The sequence below is a fragment of the Dermacentor andersoni genome, chromosome 10 (assembly GCF_023375885.2).
Source record: "Dermacentor andersoni chromosome 10, qqDerAnde1_hic_scaffold, whole genome shotgun sequence".
Lineage (NCBI taxonomy): Eukaryota > Metazoa > Arthropoda > Arachnida > Ixodida > Ixodidae > Dermacentor > Dermacentor andersoni.
Genome location: NC_092823.1, coordinates 6051681 through 6068136, shown reverse-complemented (window position 1 = coordinate 6068136; position 16456 = coordinate 6051681). Strand labels below are relative to the sequence as shown.

Below are 16456 nucleotides of genomic sequence, written 5' to 3'. Positions count from 1 at the left end.
CACCTATTAGGATAATTTCAGCATCATTTCCGAAACCCTTAACATCAGCACTTATGCATTTCACTAACACTTGATTCTTCTCTGTGCAATTATTTGCGGTCCACAAATACGTAACGCCCAGCCAAATTTTTTTTTTTCCACTCATTGTACCTGATAACCAAAGATGGTCCTGACATTTTGAATTTACTCTCTTCCATTTAGCTCTCTGAAGGATGAGCATTCCGACTCCCTTTCTTTCCGACTTAGTTCTGCTGCAATAATTCTCAATCACTGGTGGCTCTTCCGAGTCTCTAATGTGTATTTCTGTAACCGCATACGCCCGTATTTGTTCTCTATTTAACTGCTCCACAATCTCTAGCCACTTCCCCTTTCTTCTGCCGCCCTGCATGTTTATGTAGCCTATTGCATGGCGAGCTCTCTTTCTTGGTTTAATTTTTCTGTTATTGACGGCGATGCTATACTCAGGTTCTCTTAGAACCTTTTTCATTACTACCTAGTCTGGCCTCCTGAGCGCCCGTGGGCCCCCTAAAGAAGCAACAGCGCGACCAGCAAGTCCCCAGCCCACTTCTCGTGTAAGCCTGTAATTGAAGTGGATCCGGTCTTGTTGAAAACCACCACACCTTCTCACTTCCCTGTTTACTTCGACAACTTCGAAGCCTTTCTCTCGGCTTTTTCCATATCGCCTCATTAGCAGCCACTACGGCTCTTTGTACGTGACTGTCACGTACAGGCACCTCCGGCACCGTGCACACCACGATCTGCACCTGAGGGGACAGCTTGCGCAAGTCGTCCACATCCTTCGCCAAGCGCTGGGCTAGTCCTGTCCCTGTTTAAGACGTCATTTAGCCCACCTGCTACTGCGACAATGTTGCGCACGTGGGCATTTTCCGCGAGCTTTGCTTTTGCTCGCTCCACGACAGAAGTCAGCGTCCGCCCCTGAAATGTCCCTGCCGTCGCTCTTTTATCGTCTTTCACCCTCTCCACAATTAGTTCTGAGCACCTACCCAGGTTTGAGTCGCCGGCGATAATCACCATTTCACTCTCCTACCTCTCCCCGCTTCCCTTTGTCCTTGTCCGCGTCATTCGAACTTGACCAGGGGCATTGACCCATGCGTTCCTGCTTTCGTTCCTGCTTTCCTGCTGCGTTCTGCGCATGTTCTATTTGTCTATATATGCCCACAGGCTGCCGTGAAATAAACCAGTTGAAAGTTACCGCTCGTGTTGTTTATGCGTTCTCTTCCGCTGTCCCCGTCTTTATTTGCGATCAATATGATATACAGTAAACACCAACTAGACCAAAAGAAGAAGGAAGGCAATGCTGTGGCACGAACCATACCAAGCCGTATGCAAAATGCAATGTAGGAGTCGGGTACCAAATCCCCCTGGCCTGTGGCAAGTCCTATATAGGGCAGACAGGACGTTGCCTGAATGATCGAGCCAGGGAACACGAACAAAAGTTAACGAAAGATGAATTGGCACACTTGCCTGCGCACTGCAATGCCTGTCACTGTGCACCTCTTTGTGAGGAGATAAATATTCTAGGGAGAAGCCAGGACCAGACTGCACGCGAACTGATGGAGGCTTATCACATAAAAAAGAAAGGCCAAGACTGTGTTAGTGACACTTCCATTAGGTTGTTTCAATCGGAAATAGGTTTTTTTTTTATAATTGGTTGCCCCGCTAGGCTGATGAGTGATCTTGTTTGCTGCGTTCTGCGCATGTTCTGTTTGTCTATATATGCCCATGGGCTGCCATGAATAAAGCAGCTGAAAGTTACCGCTCGTGTTGCTTATGTGTTCTCTTCCGCTGTTCCCTTCTTTGTTTGCGGTCAATATGATATGCAGTAAACACCAACAAGGCCAAACTGAAGTTCTTCTAAAGCTTGGCGTCCCCCTCAAAGGCGTCTCGTCGTCATGCCGCTACCTATTATAGTGTTTCAAGTGTTGTCAAGCAGACAACTGAAGCAGCAAAACCTCCCCACCTTAATCAGAGCCGCAGCGCAGGTAAGACATTAAACTTTAGTTTTCAGCTTGCTTCGGCGCCTTCGAAGCAGCCGACGGGGCCACGCGATCCCTCATACCACGTCACGCCGACGGCAGTGCCAACTGGTGGTGTTGAGGTAACTAAAGCGTGGCGTATAGCGTGACGTAACACTTGCGCTGCGCTCTCATTGGTGGACGCGGGCGCGGCAATGCGACGCGGCGCTTTCTTTTCTACTCCGAACAGTAACACGCGGCTACGCGATTTCTGTGGGCGCATTCGTCGAAACGACACCCGAGCGCCTCTGCCGTGCGTCAACCACGCCAAAAATCGCGCCATGCGGTTCCAGCTAAAGGCGAATAGTGTGTGATGTGGGCTTCTGTATGCAGAGACGACGACGGCATGGCGATGACCTGACGACGACGGCATAATGGCGGCGACGACAGCGGCATGGTGAAAACGCCTAGATGACGACAAAGACGGTGACATCTACCGGGCTGCGGCACCACGAAGCCAGCATGACGGTAGCCGATCCCGAAGTCGGTGCACTGTGAATTAAGGGGAAGCAGGCAGCCACCCTTAAAATGCTGGACATAGACGAATAATGCTTCGCTCCGTCGATGCTCCACGACAGCGAGTATAGGGGACGCTGTATGCTTGGGCCGAAGTTGGTGCAACCGGTTGAAATATGTAAATAAAAAAAAAAAATTACCGACGATTACGTTACTTCCTAATGCGAAATTTGAGCGCAGCAAATAAGCTGTTTCACCTTTTCGATAGATTGAGGCAAAGAAATCGAGCAACACATGTATGCGCTATCACAGAATTTTTTTTTTTATTTTTCACACGTATTCCTTTAACAAAGACTCCACTAACAGTTCTTGTCTCACGGCACGTATCCGGAGGCGGTTTCACGTCATTTTGGAACCAGAGCCGATCACACACTGAACACACACTTCCAAACGGATTGTCTGTAAACTGTCGCCGGAAAGCATTTGTTGCACCCTGACTGTTTGCGAGCCTTTGTTTGCGTTTGGCCTCGGCCTCGGCCGCGCGAACGGTAGAGTCTTCTCTGCGACGGCGATGAGCTTCTGCTTCAGCCTCGCTTACTGCTGGTTGCTCTCGACGGCGGCGATGAGCCTCCGCTTCGGCGGTGCGAACGGCAGGGTCTTCTCGGCGGCGGCGATGAGCTTCTGCTTCAGCCTCGCTTACTGCTGGTTGCTCTCGACGGCGGCGATGAGCCTCCGCTTCGGCGGCGCGAACTGCAGGGTCTTCTCGGCGGCGGCGATGAGCTTCTGCTTCAGCCTCGCTTACTGCTGGTTGCTCTCGACGGCGGCGATGAGCCTCCGCTTCGGCGGCGCGAACGGCAGGGTCTTCTCGGCGGCGGCGCTTAGCCTCTGCTTCGGCGACGCGTACTCCTGGATCATCTCGACGGCGGCGACGGTAAGCTTCTGCTTCGGCGGCACGCACCTCTGGATTCTGACGGCGACGGCGCTGGGCCTCTGCTCTGGCAGCTCGTTTAGCAGCAGCAGCAGCAGCAGCAGCAGACGGAGGACTTCCATCGGTCGTCTCGCTCATGGCTCAGAAAGAACTGGCAGATAATTTCGCAGTGGCGAACGGCAGCGGCAATTTCGGCTCGGGCGGTGCACATATACAGATCCGCCGCCACCGATCTGGCTCTCTGATTGCCACCGCACAGGGCGAACGGCAGCGGCAATTTCGGCTCGGGCGGTGCACATATACAGATCCGCCGCCACCGATCTGGCTCTCTGATTGCCACCGCACAGGGGTTGCATTGGAGGAGGAGCGAAGAAAGGAATTAAGTTCGAGCCGGCGCTTTGACAACCGGAGACTCGCAGGAAGAGGGGGGAGGGGGGCGGCGTGTACACCGAGCGGCAAACGATGGGGGCAGAAGCGCGCGCAGCAAGCGGACAACACGATAAAGGGAGGAGGGAAGAGATAGCAGCGACTGACTGATGCCGCTGACGCCGATAGTGAGTCAACCCCAGCTGCGGAGTTGGTTTCAGGGACAACGCCGCCGATGCCGACACAAACAATATGATACCCTCGCTTCCGCAGCGCTAAGAACCAGGTCTAGCCGTGGGAAGGTGGTCACGTATTCGTCGACGTGCCGGGGCCTACGTGAAATAACCGGCGCGTCGGCAACTGAAGAGCACCCTATCCGCCACACGAGAACAGGGGGGGGGGGACCCTTTCCTCCTCTTTCTGCATGGCGGCGACGGTGTTCTATGCAGTCACGTTATCTTGACTCTCTAGCGGCGTCAGCGGCATCCAGCGGTATCAGTCGGTCGCTGCTAGCGCTGGGGGGATGAAAGGGGGGCGGAGCTGGTTACGAGGCCGACGACAACGCCGACGACGACGCGAAACCCAGGAACGGACGCCAAAGAGCTGCGCTCTAAAACAATGCTTATATGTGATGAGATGCATAGATTTCACATGTGTGATCGCATTTCACCATCAAAGTCCGCTGGGTGCAGCATAACGGTCACAGACACTGTAATACTATTGGCGGCGAGGACTTACGGAGTCGCCGTCTGTCGGAAGCACCTCCCTTGCGTAATGTGAGGGATAAAAGCGACGTGCTCCTCATCGGTATGACTGTCGGCGCTCAATAAAAATACCACGTGGGAGCGCTGCTGAACATTTCAGTAAGTACTCTCGCAACGACAGATTCTTTACCGTCAAAATACTAATCTTGGGCAAACAGAAAGCACAGAATGATTTACAGACGCTCTCTTTTTACCAAATACGTACAGTGAATGCACACTGCGCAGTCGCCGCGAAGGAGTTCCCGGTTTCTTGCGTGAAAGTTAGGCAATCGCTGAGAGCGAACTATGGTGAAATGTGTTCTTGTAGTGGGCTGTCTGTGTAACGAAACGGAGCATAACAAAATGAAGCCTCAATGCAGCGATCGCACGGGTTCGCAGCGACCGACTTCGCGTCTGCATGCATGTCCGCGCACAATATTTCGCTTTCCTGCGAGCACGTTTTCGCATCGTTCCGTGAGCTTTAGGCCGCAGCATATGAGCATTTGACAGTAAACAATCAGCCATTGTTGCATGGACGCTATCAAAGCTGTTCAAAAATAATTTCGCTATAACTAGAGACTTCGACGCCTACGGGGACTTGTGAAGTGCCGTCGCGACGATTCAGTCTTTTTTTCTTTCGTTTCCTCTTAATTCTTGGACGTTTCGATGTAATTATTTCTGAAGTTGCGTCGCACTGCATGTTTATCGGTCTTTCAGCGAGCTATTTCCTGCTGCCTTTTCTTAGTCCAGTATACATTCATTGTTTGGTGCTAACACAAACTTGAACATATGCCATGCCTTTTATTTAATATACTTCTTGCCGTTCCCATTCCATTCCAGTGAACTTACCAGTATCTAGCATCAACAAGTTCATAGATCAAAGCCTCATGACAGCCGAGCAGCGCCCGTGGGCGAGCGTCTAAGTGCGCGCCTTCTGCTACTCGCTGAACATCGCAGCCCCGACGCCGTAGCAGAAATCTTCCTCGCAGAAGTGCTTGCTGCACAGCCGAGTGGTAGCCGATGGCTGCTTGCCGGTTCTAAATTTCGCGATTGAAGCTTTAAGCAGCTTCTTGTCCCGCTCGTACTTGTGAAGGCTGGCACTGGGCTCCGTTGCGTACGTTCGGCACTGCGGCACCGAGCAGTATAGCCTACCATGTTGGACGCCTTCGAAGGCCGCTAAAGCCTTTGAACGCGTCCCGTCGTCATGCCGCTACCTGTTATAGTGTTTCAAGTGTTGTCAAGCAGACACCCAAAGCAGGAAAACCTCCCCACCTTGATTAGAACCCCAGCGCAGTTGGGACTTGCTTCGGCGCTTCCGAAGCAGCCGACGCGGCCACGTAATCCCTTATACCACGTCACGCCGACGGCTGCGCCAGCTTCAGTGGTGGAGCTCAGCCCCAATAGCCGACAAGATTAGCCACTCTCCTTATTGAGCTCAAAGCCCACCTTCTTGCCTCCGGGCACCGCTCAATCTCCTTAGCCCGAAAATCTTCTCCTTTGAGATTGATCACGTGCTCTAATCTCCCCGTATGTATGCCCCCTTCCTCGTGTTGGAACCATATCTCTTAATAAAGGGAAGCTGAAACACTTTTCGAAAAAAATGGGTTCTCTGCGGCATTCTACAGTTTTGAGTCCCCTGAACACGAATATCGGGTTCAAAAAGGGCGGAAACAAACGCAAGCGGCTGTTTTTTCAAGAAAACGCGCACTAGCGCCTCAGGGCATCGCGCGAACGCCGCTGTTGCCCGTGATTGGTCGGGGCCGCTGTGACGTCATTCGCGGCAGTCGCTGATCGGCGCCGCCGTTTCAGAGCGTAGCACGCTGTTCTGTTCTGGCTTCATAGCTGAGTTGTAAGCATTATGGAACGTTCTCGCGGTCTCGGACAGCTTGTATTTTCGCCGTACATGTTCGAACCGACAGCCGATGCGGAAAACGATGGCGGCAACGGCGGCAACGACGATGTTGAGTGTGCCAACAGCGAGATCGATGTGTGCACCTTCTCGCGGGTTGGAAGCTGCACGTTCCAATGACGGGAGAAAAAATGCGCTAAAGTGTCACTGGGAACTTGCTGCTGGAAGAATGCTGAAGCACTAACTTCTCATTAGATTGTAAACACGGGTGCAATTCCGCGATGTCAAGCACCTTGCCGCTGCTTGTCTAATGTCCCGTGGTTTTTTGAGTGTTGATACACGATCGCAAACATAAGTGCCGCGTTTCAAAGCGCGCACATGCAGTGCTGCGGGGTACAGTCATGGAAGTTGCTTATCATACAAATCCAGAGATGGCCAGAGGTATTATATGTGCAATATTAATACTATGGTTCGACGACTTTGCGATTGTGGCTCGATCAAGAATCGGTATGCGTGCTCCATGCTAGTGTTGACATAAAGATATTTGGCAGCTTTAGCACCGCCGTGTGGTCAACACGATAACTGCAACCGTACGTCGAATGTCACTAGGCAAGCCTATACTCCATTTCATACCTCAGGTGCAACGCTGTGGAAGCTACCTCACGCTTTCGCCTCTTGGCGAAGGCCGCTTTTGGAGGTGGCGAGGTGTTTCTCTTGTGGGAGAATATAGACGGAACAACGCCGGGCTTCAGTCGCGCCGATTTAACTGGAATACCGATTGCCCGCATCGTTGTCAAGCTCCGATGATAGTCACTGTCGCGGAAATGGTCCGAGCACAGCACAGTTGATTTCGTCGGCATGAACTTATCTCTCCTCACCGCACGGACCCACTGCGCTGCAAGCTTCTTGTCCTTCGGGAACCTGTGAAACACCACATCGTCTCACCCGCTTGTGTTCGCACAGCCGAATGCTGCACAGAACGAGGGCATGTTGGGCGCCCTTGGCTGTAGGCACTCACGCAGCAGAGAAGAAAAGAACCCCAGTTTACGAAAATCGCAAAAGAAAACAAACGTGAGCGGCGGCGGCGGCAGATCTCTCGTAGCGTCGTTCAGTAAAGCGCCGGACGGAAAGAGGCATGCCAGCACATGCCAGCACGCCGGTCCGGCAGCTCGGTCCCCGCGAATGACGTCACTCCCGCCGGTTCTCTCCTCTGGCAACCACCTCACCCGGCGCTCCGGGAAGCGATGGGGGCGTGTCCGCGGGGATGATTTAGAAAGCGATTTCCGCCCCATATATTAACAAAACGAAGAAAAAAATTTCTGAACCGTAAATTATTAGGTCTGTTCTTCCCAATCCCAGCAATTCATGGAAATTGAAAACCGTTTCAGCTTCCCTTTAAGTGACGCGGGCACGGAAGGTCACTCTTCGGCGTCACTTAAGCGCTATGGTCCCAGTCAAGCCAATTAGCCTAAACGGCTGTACCCAGCTTCCCCGTATTTATCTCCCGTGGAGAGAATCTCCCATCGGAGACTCCGAGTTGGAGCTGCCCTTACCAGCTCCACAACCTGGGCCTGAGGCCGAGAACCTGAATGCCCTGTTAAGTGCTCTGCTCTGGCGTCTGTAGCAGATGCTCGACATCTGTTGCGACTGTGTCCATGGGCAAAGTCCACACGAGAGAAAGTGCTTATAGGTGCCAGGATACGGACAGGCAGCCCACAGAATATACGAGCAGTTAATTATGGATTCTAGGCTCCATAGGCCACTTATGCATCTTCGTCAGTAAAGGCTGCACGCGTTTATTTAGCTCTTTCGTTGCCGCGAGAAAATGGTCTTTTTTTTAGGACTCGGAAAAATTATTTACCACGATATATTCCCACCACCACCACACGATAAAATAAACAAGAACGAGGCGGTAACTTTACGCTTGCTCCAGAAACACACCTACCCTAGCCCCGCCGTCTTACATCACTGCTACCCGGGTTTATGCCGAACTGATGCGTTTAAATCTTGTGGACAGAGAGCAACGCTGCGACACATGCTCTGGGAATGTGCCGGAAACAACGGTACTGAAAGCGCCTCCGTTCGCCGACGCGTGCATAATCGCGGCCGTTGCCACAGTACGGGAAGCCTCGAGCTCGCTTCTTCGCGACGCCACCCCGGCTGCCGGAGCCGCCGAAGACCTTCTCCACCGGCGTCGCCGCCGTTGGGAGGCGGCTCTCAAAAGTTCAGATCAGAGTTGGCAGACCAGCTCTGGGCCGTCTGGCAAGCCGAAGGTGTCGCCCGAGTCCAAGGACTTCGAGCCGCCACCTGAGGCAACCACAACAAAAACTGTTGTTGTCGTTCTCCTGAGTGGCCGTGGCACACACCCACAGTGGGGGATTGCCGATGAATCGGGTGGTTCAATTAGGGGCATAAAAAACAAACAAGGGAGTTAACTTGAAGATTGGAGCTTAAAAAGTAAACGTTTTGTGTGTGGAGAAAAACAAGTAATCAGCAGAAAAGCTGGTATAAAAAACAGAAAGAAATTATAAAAATTTAATAATAAGAAATAAAAGAAAGCTATGGTGGGGAGGGAGAACGATCAGTCTAACATCGTAATCGATTGGTTTCAATCAGAGAGAGAAAGCACTTTATTTGCACCCGTCAGAGAGTATGGGTGATCGGGGGGAGACGCAGTTTCCCCTTTCACCGTCTACCTCCCCCCTAGACGTCGACCGGAATTAGTTGGCTTCCGGCGGCGGCCTGGGCTTGACCAATGACTTGTTTTTGGGCTTATTCTTCCTGGCTGTGGAGGGAGGATTCTCATGACTCTTTGCTCCCACGTAGACCGTTTAGCGCTGGGCAAGCCCAGAGCATGTGATTTAGGGTCGCTATGCCTTCACAGTTTTTGCATTTGGGAGAGTGCACCTCAGGATGCCATTTGTGTAGGATATACGGGTTTGGGAAGGTACCCGTCTGCAGTTTTCGCCAGAGAACTTCTTCCTTCTTTGTGAGAGACCTATGGGGGGGGGGGAGGGTTCTCCTGCCCATTCTATAGTGTTCTAGAATTTATCTGTATGTGGCTAAGGCTCGCTTTTTGGACAGGGAGTAGTCTGCCTGCGTTGGGGCCCGGTGTGTGAGTCCTCGGGCGACCTCGTTGGCAATCTCGTTCCCTGTGAGTCCACTATGGGCGGGCACCCATATTATTCTAATTAGGTCGTTGGGTACGTTCTCCTTGCCTGCCTGCAGAATTTTGCCGGCCTCTTTAGATACCTTGCCGGTGTCTTAGGCTTTGATTGCTGTTTTAGAATCGGTGATAATTATTCTTGTTGATGTGTTTGTGATTGCCAGGGCAATTGCCGCCATCTCTGCCTCCTCTGGTGAAGAGTGTCTCATGCTACAGCTCGACATTAGCTCACCTTTGTTTCAGTGAGGTAATTTTGGATTACCAAACAAATATTTCTGTGACTGAGCCCAATAATACAGGCTCCAAAAGAAAGGATCACAGGCACTGATAAATTTAGGTCAATTTTGCGAAGCGGTATTTCGAGTAGTCTTTTTCTTATGATAGAAAAACGCCTGCAAGAAAACAAGGAATGGTCTATTGTCTCCGTTTCGCCACAGAATGAACATAATGGTGAGGGGACCAGACCAGACCTGTGGAGATAGAAGCTCAACGCACATACACGGCAGCGCAGCCTCGTGATGGACACTTCAGTTTTCCGTGTTTGGCAAAAGTCTCTGTGCCAAATGTATAGGAGATGTCGGTAATCCACAGAGTTAGTAATTGCAGAGCCTGATACTGCCTGCATAATGACACTTGAGAAATCTAGCAGCACTAACATGAGCAGTCAAAGAGAAATATGGGAGAATCGAGCCACTTTTTATTTATTTATTTTATTTATTTAAGAATACTGCAGTCTCTTGACTCCAAGCAGGAGTGGACACAAATAGATATACACCAGAAATTTACAACAGCAATAAAAAACCAGATACAATAAATCAAGACATGAAACAGTGCATATAACACAATGCAGTAGGCGCAAATGGAAATACTTGAGAAATCCACAACAGCAATAAAAAAACTAAATACAATAAATCAAGACATAAAACACTGCATATAACACAATGCAGCTGGCAGAAATAGAAATACATTAGAAATCCACAAGAGCAATAAAAAGCAAATAAATCAAGACACGAAACACTGCATATAACATAATGTGTGCACCCTTTACCCATGCATTTTCAAGTTTGTAAGAAACCCTTCGACACTTGTACTGTTTACAATATGTTTCGGTAATTTATTCCAGGCGCGTATGGTTTTCGGAAAAAATGAATATTTAAAAGTATCGTTTCGAGCATTGTATTCCTGTAAAATTTTCCCATTATCAAAACGCGAGCTTGTGCGCAAAGTATGAGGAGTAATGAAATTGGAATTGTTGATTTGTAATATGTTGTTATACATTAAATACAAGTATTTTAATCTACATTCGGTACGTCTAGCTTTAAAGGGACACTAAAGGTTACCAAAAACTCAAGTTAAAGTGGTAGAGCAATGTTCTAGAACGTCTAAGGCGCCAATGTAATCGCGAACAGAGCTTTATTAACCGAGAAATTGAGGTAAATGCATGACACGATTTGAGACCCCCCAGCGACATTCCGGTACTAGCCCGATGACGAAAGCACTCCTCATAATTTGTGTTACTAATACTCAACTACTCGTGTTAAAAATATCATTTCATTCGATTATAAGACGGAAAAAAATGCTACTTGTCTACGTCTATTCGATTCTAAGAAAAAATAACATTTTGACGTTACCCTTAAGTAATATGGGTGTTCCAAAGGTTTCGTTTTCGCTCGACTCTGCGCGCTCGACTCTGCGCCGCGCATGCTTTGGAGTTTCAGTAGTTTCGTTATCGCGTCGTGCTGTGAGGGTTCTGCTGGCTCGCGAAACTTTCATTTGGAACAAGCAGCGAGAATGCCACGTCCATGTGATGTCGTGGGAAGCCCTCGTTGCTTTCCCGCTCCGGAGAGCCGGTGTCGAGGCCGCCGTCGTAGTACGCAACGACGCCGGCAGAGCGAGCCCTCAGCAGCAGGTCGCGCTCGCCGGTGCTCAAATCGCTGAAGTTGAGCCCACCATCGCGAGCCAATCTGTCGGTGTCAGGGTCCATTGCGACGAGCGTCGAAGTTTGCGTCATAGAATAAAGTACCAGCTTATGGGCGTCTTGCGCTGGAGTTTGAGGTATAGTAGCGGCGCCTGGTGGCAGTGCGGGAAACGACATCTGGTTCGTGCCAGCTTGGATCGTATTGAGCCCTGGCTGTGGCGAAGCACGTTTCTAGGCCGAGTTTTGCGTCGATTCGCACTTTTTTATGCCCTGTTGCGAGTACGAAAAGGCTCGTCACTTCTCACAGACCACGCCGACCACGCTGCGAGCTCGCCGCAGGCTATAGTTTAACGAAAACGGACTCTCCGTGTGCCGTGGGACGTAATTCGTTTCTCTTTCCGCTAGCCACCATACTCCCGCTTTCGCTCTGCTGTCGGCTCTGTCTTGGCTCTGTTTCTGGCCGCGCGTTTGCGTTTTGCGCAGAAAAGCCGTAGCGCCGTCTGCGGACGCTGTTCTACTCACCGATGGCGCAACGTCACTATGAGACCATGATGTCAGTACTCCTCGATCGGAGGGCGGGCGATTTGAACTGCGCTAGAGGTACGCGGACGCTTCAGAACACATTTTCTCTTAAAATAAGTCTCTCCTTGGCACGAAACAAGCGTTTCGAGGTTTCTGTGATGGTATTTCAACAGTCCACGTTGACTTAACAGTAACCTTTAGTGTCCCTTTAAGTGTATCGATACCAAGATAAGCAATCATTTCTGTCACGCTGTCAGTGCGCTTATATCGGTTGCAAATGGATCTAGCCGCGGTTCTCTGAACTCTTTCTAATTTGGCAACGTTTTTTTCTGTATAAGGGTCCCATATACACGAAGCATACTCTAGACATGGCCGGACCAACGCTTTGTATGCTGCTAATTTTACGTTCATAGGGGCTTTGAAAGCTTTCGTCGAATGAATCAGAGAGATTTAAAAGCTTTAGTGCAGACTGTATCAATATGAAGGTCCCAACTGAGATTTTCTGTAATAGTGATCCCGAGATACTTGATACTTAACAGCAGGTGATTCCTTAAGCAAAATGCCATCCACAGAATAAGAATATTGTAAAACAGTTTTGTTCCTGCATACACGGAGGACTAAGCACTTGTCAGCGTTTAAGAACATGTCCCATTTCTTGCACCAGCCTGAAACTTCTGCGAGTGTCTTATTAAGCTTAGTTTGGTCGTCTACAGATTTAACCGAGGTATAAAGAACGCAGTCGTCCGCGAAAAGCTTTATCTTAATACCACTCTGATGACTTTCACAATGTCGTTAACATAAATGAGGAATAAGGTGGGTCCCAGAACTGACCCTTGCGGTACCCCTGATGTCACCTGTAAAGTCTCCGAGCAGTACTTGTCAACTTGGACATACTGATACCTATTTTGTAGATAAGCCCTAATGAATTCAATAAGCCTGTTATTTAATCCGATGGCGTAGAGCTTCTGTAATAATTTATTATGGGGCACTTTATCAAATGCTTTCGCATAGTCTAAAAATATAGCATCGATCTGTTATTTATTATTAATCGCGAGGGCAAAATCATGACACGTGCCAAGCAGCCGCGTCACCGTCGACAAACCGCGCCTAAACCCGTGCTGGGCATCTGATAACAGTTTGTAATCCTCCAGAAATACGGTCAGGTGTCGGCAGATTATATGCTCTAATATTTTGCACCTTGTTGAGGTCAGGGAAATCGGGCGGTAATTTGATGCGCACAAGCGATTGGTTGACTTGAATATGGGAATGATACGAGCTCCTCTCCAGTCTGACGGAAGAGAACACTGAGCTAGGGACGCATTATAAATGACAAACAAGTAGTGCGAAATCTATTCTGCGTAACGGTGCAAAATAACTGTAGGAATGTTGCCAGGGCCGCCGGCCTTTTTGGGATCAAGGTTAGAAGCAAGTTAAGAATACCTTCTCGACTCACAATGACGTCGGGCATAGAAGAAAGAAACCCTTCTGGCTCGGCAACAAGATCAGTATCTTTACGGGCGTATACGGATTGAAAGTATCTATTAAATTCATCGGCTATTGCTTTTGCATCCGAGACTGGTGAGCCGTTGATCATTAATGATATACTACTGGATTTGTTGCCCCCTATATACCTCCAAAATTTCCCCGGTGCTTCCTTGAGAAAATTGCCTAAGGTGACAGTGAAGAAATTGTCCTTAGCTTTTTTAACCTCAGTTTTCAGTGCTCCACTTAGCGCGTTAATAGCGGAGCCTCGAGGCCTTCCTGAGCGTCTCAATCTCTTAAGCTTTCTTTTCATGTGAATTATACGTCTCGTAACCCAGGGGTTCTCTTGTTTCTTCTTAACCTTGTCGGGAACAAACATGGCAATGCAATGAAGACAAATCTGTTTGAATTTGCCCCACAATACATTCACGTTGTCTTCAACATTGAAACCGTCCAGATTCAGTTCCAAGTAGCCTAATATACTCTCATCTTCCGCGAATTTGAAGTCTTTTACAACAATCTCAGTATTGCTTTTGTCAGAACACTTTTGAAAGGAAAAGGTGGCAAATATCAACTCGTGATCAGACAGCCCATACATGACATCAAGAGAATCGCATGTAATAGTAGAGCTTACAAACAATAAATCAAGAATATGTTCTGCACTAGCAGTGATTCTAGTAGGGGCAGTAACAATTTGAGCTAGACCACATGAAAATGCAATGTTCATAAGAATCTCGGAGTGCCTAGGATTCATGCGCATTGTCATTATGGTTGACCAATCAATATAGGGTAAATTTAAATCACCGGCTAAGACAAATCTTACGTTTTCACCTCGGAAACGCTGCACATAATCGTAGAGTTGCTCAAGAAATCCAGGATCGGCCGTCGGAGGACAGTATACAACACCGATAACAAGAGAATTGCCATAAAAATCAATTTTACAGAAGAGGCTTGCGTGTTCTGGAATAGCCAGCAAAGTTGTCACGTTTATGCTCTCCTTAACTACAATAGCAACTCCACCCCCTCGGGATTGTCTGTCACGCCTAAATATTTTGTATGACGGCGGAACGATTTCATTATCGAACACTCCAGCATGTAACCAGGTCTCTGTCAGCAACGTAACGTGTGGGTCGAGGTCATAAAGGAGCGCTTCAAATTCGGCTATTTTATTCACGATGCGTTGCACATTAAAAGATAGCAACCGCAAATGACAAGTTTTATTTTCCTGTCACTTCGATGCCCCATTTGCGGCCCTTCGCCGGGTGATCTTTCGATCATTGCTGGGTTCAGCCTGATTTCCATTGTCCTGTGTTGTGCCGTCGCTCAAATCTGTGCCGGACCTCACAAGCCTGCGTCTTTCATTCTTATCCTCATCCCACACGTACGTCACCTTGTTGAAAACTAGCTTATCGTATTTCAGATACACTTTATCTTCAGGCGTGCGACAGTCTTTAACAGACGACCATAGCTGCTTCCTTATTTTCTGGATTCTGAGTGAATAGTCCTCCGATAGCGAATACTCAGTGTTTTTTAGTTTCTTTGCATTATTCAGAAGCTGCATTTTTTCGGTGAAATCAAAAAAGCGCATTATCACTGGGCGCGGTCGATTTGTTCGCTTTCTGCCCAAGCGGTGTATGCGCTCAAGGCTACTTACTTTTATTCCCAATTTCCTTTCAAATGTTTCTGCCAAAACAGCATCCCTGAGCGAATCCTCTGTCTCGGTTTCTAGCTCATCGACTCCATATATAATCAAGTTATTGCGTCGGTGTCTGTTTTCAAGGTCATCAATTTTTTTAGGAGGAAATCAGTTTGGCCAGTTGAGTGTGAAACAAGACGTTCACACTCTTCTACCCTAAGTACGGCCTCTGGCAATGACAGCAATTTCTGCTCAATTGAAGCCAGCCTTTTATTAGTTTCAACAACGTGACATTGTAAGCTTTCCTGGATAGACTTAAGTTCATTTGAAGATGCCTTTTGATTATCTAGAATCGCTGCCAGTTGCTCAGGAACCGTAGGGCCAGGGTTCATTTCTATGTCCCCACTTAAAAGAAGAACAAAGCACAAAGAGTCAAACAAGCCCGAGACGCATTCACAGCCCCAAGGAATCGCCCTTAAACTTGTGACTACTCGATTTCCTACTAACCTGCGCGAAAAAGACGAGCCACTTATAGATGCCTTGGCTAGAAGAGAGTCTGCAATTTCATTTATAATTAGTCCTTTACGGCCAGGCGCCGAAATGAAACGCACGCTTCTGAAGTAGCCAGGTGCCAACGATGGAAACGTCCTCATCACGCGAGAATCACGAGATGCAGTAAGGGATGAGCACGATGATAACGAATCAGTGATTATCACGGCTGACGTAATTGATGGTCCTAATTTGCCTAATGCCAGCACCACTGCCATGAATTCGGCTAAAAAGATCGGTTTGAAATCTGGCAGCCGAAGAGAAAATGTCCAATCAAGAATCGGGGAAAACATTCATACACCTGACTTTTCTTCACATTGTGAAGCACCTGTCGCAATTACAATGTTTGTTTCAAGGTTCTTCAGATGATTTTGTAATATACCGCCTAGAATGCGATGTGGAAGTAATTTTGCATTATTAAGGAAAATGTCATCGAATTGAATATCCGTTGCAACAGCTCTGTCTGGAATAGAAAGTACATCGCATATGCGCACGCCCAAAGAGTAACGTAATTTTTGCACGAATGTAATTTGCGGAGTATGTAGTCGCGGCCAGTTGACACCGAAAAAAAATGTGAAATAAAAATTGTTTGCGGATGTCGCAGCGGTGATTCATAAATCCTTAAGAACGTCTGCACTGTCAAAAGCCGTAACCTGCACGAAAGAGGAGGAACATGGGATTCTAGATAAAGAATAGAATTTGCAACTAAGTTAGGAAGACCTAAGTACAGACGTAATGCTTCTCTTTCTAAGAGGATTAGAGGAAGGGGCATGTAGGCTGGAGGCTCCAGAGAGGAGCACGGAAC

At 48.7% G+C, this 16456-nt stretch overlaps 1 protein-coding gene across 1 annotated transcript in view; it reads left to right on the top strand.

Annotated features, from left to right (window-relative positions):
- The window catches only part of LOC126519721 (mitochondrial inner membrane protease subunit 2), a 46959-nt gene extending 44261 nt beyond the window's left edge, over window positions 1-2698 (top strand). The window contains exon 3 of the mRNA XM_055065376.2: window positions 2370-2698. The gene's annotated coding sequence lies outside the window, so the exon portion shown is untranslated. The remainder of the gene's footprint in view (window positions 1-2369) is intronic.
- Window positions 2699-16456: the final 13758 nt, after the last annotated feature.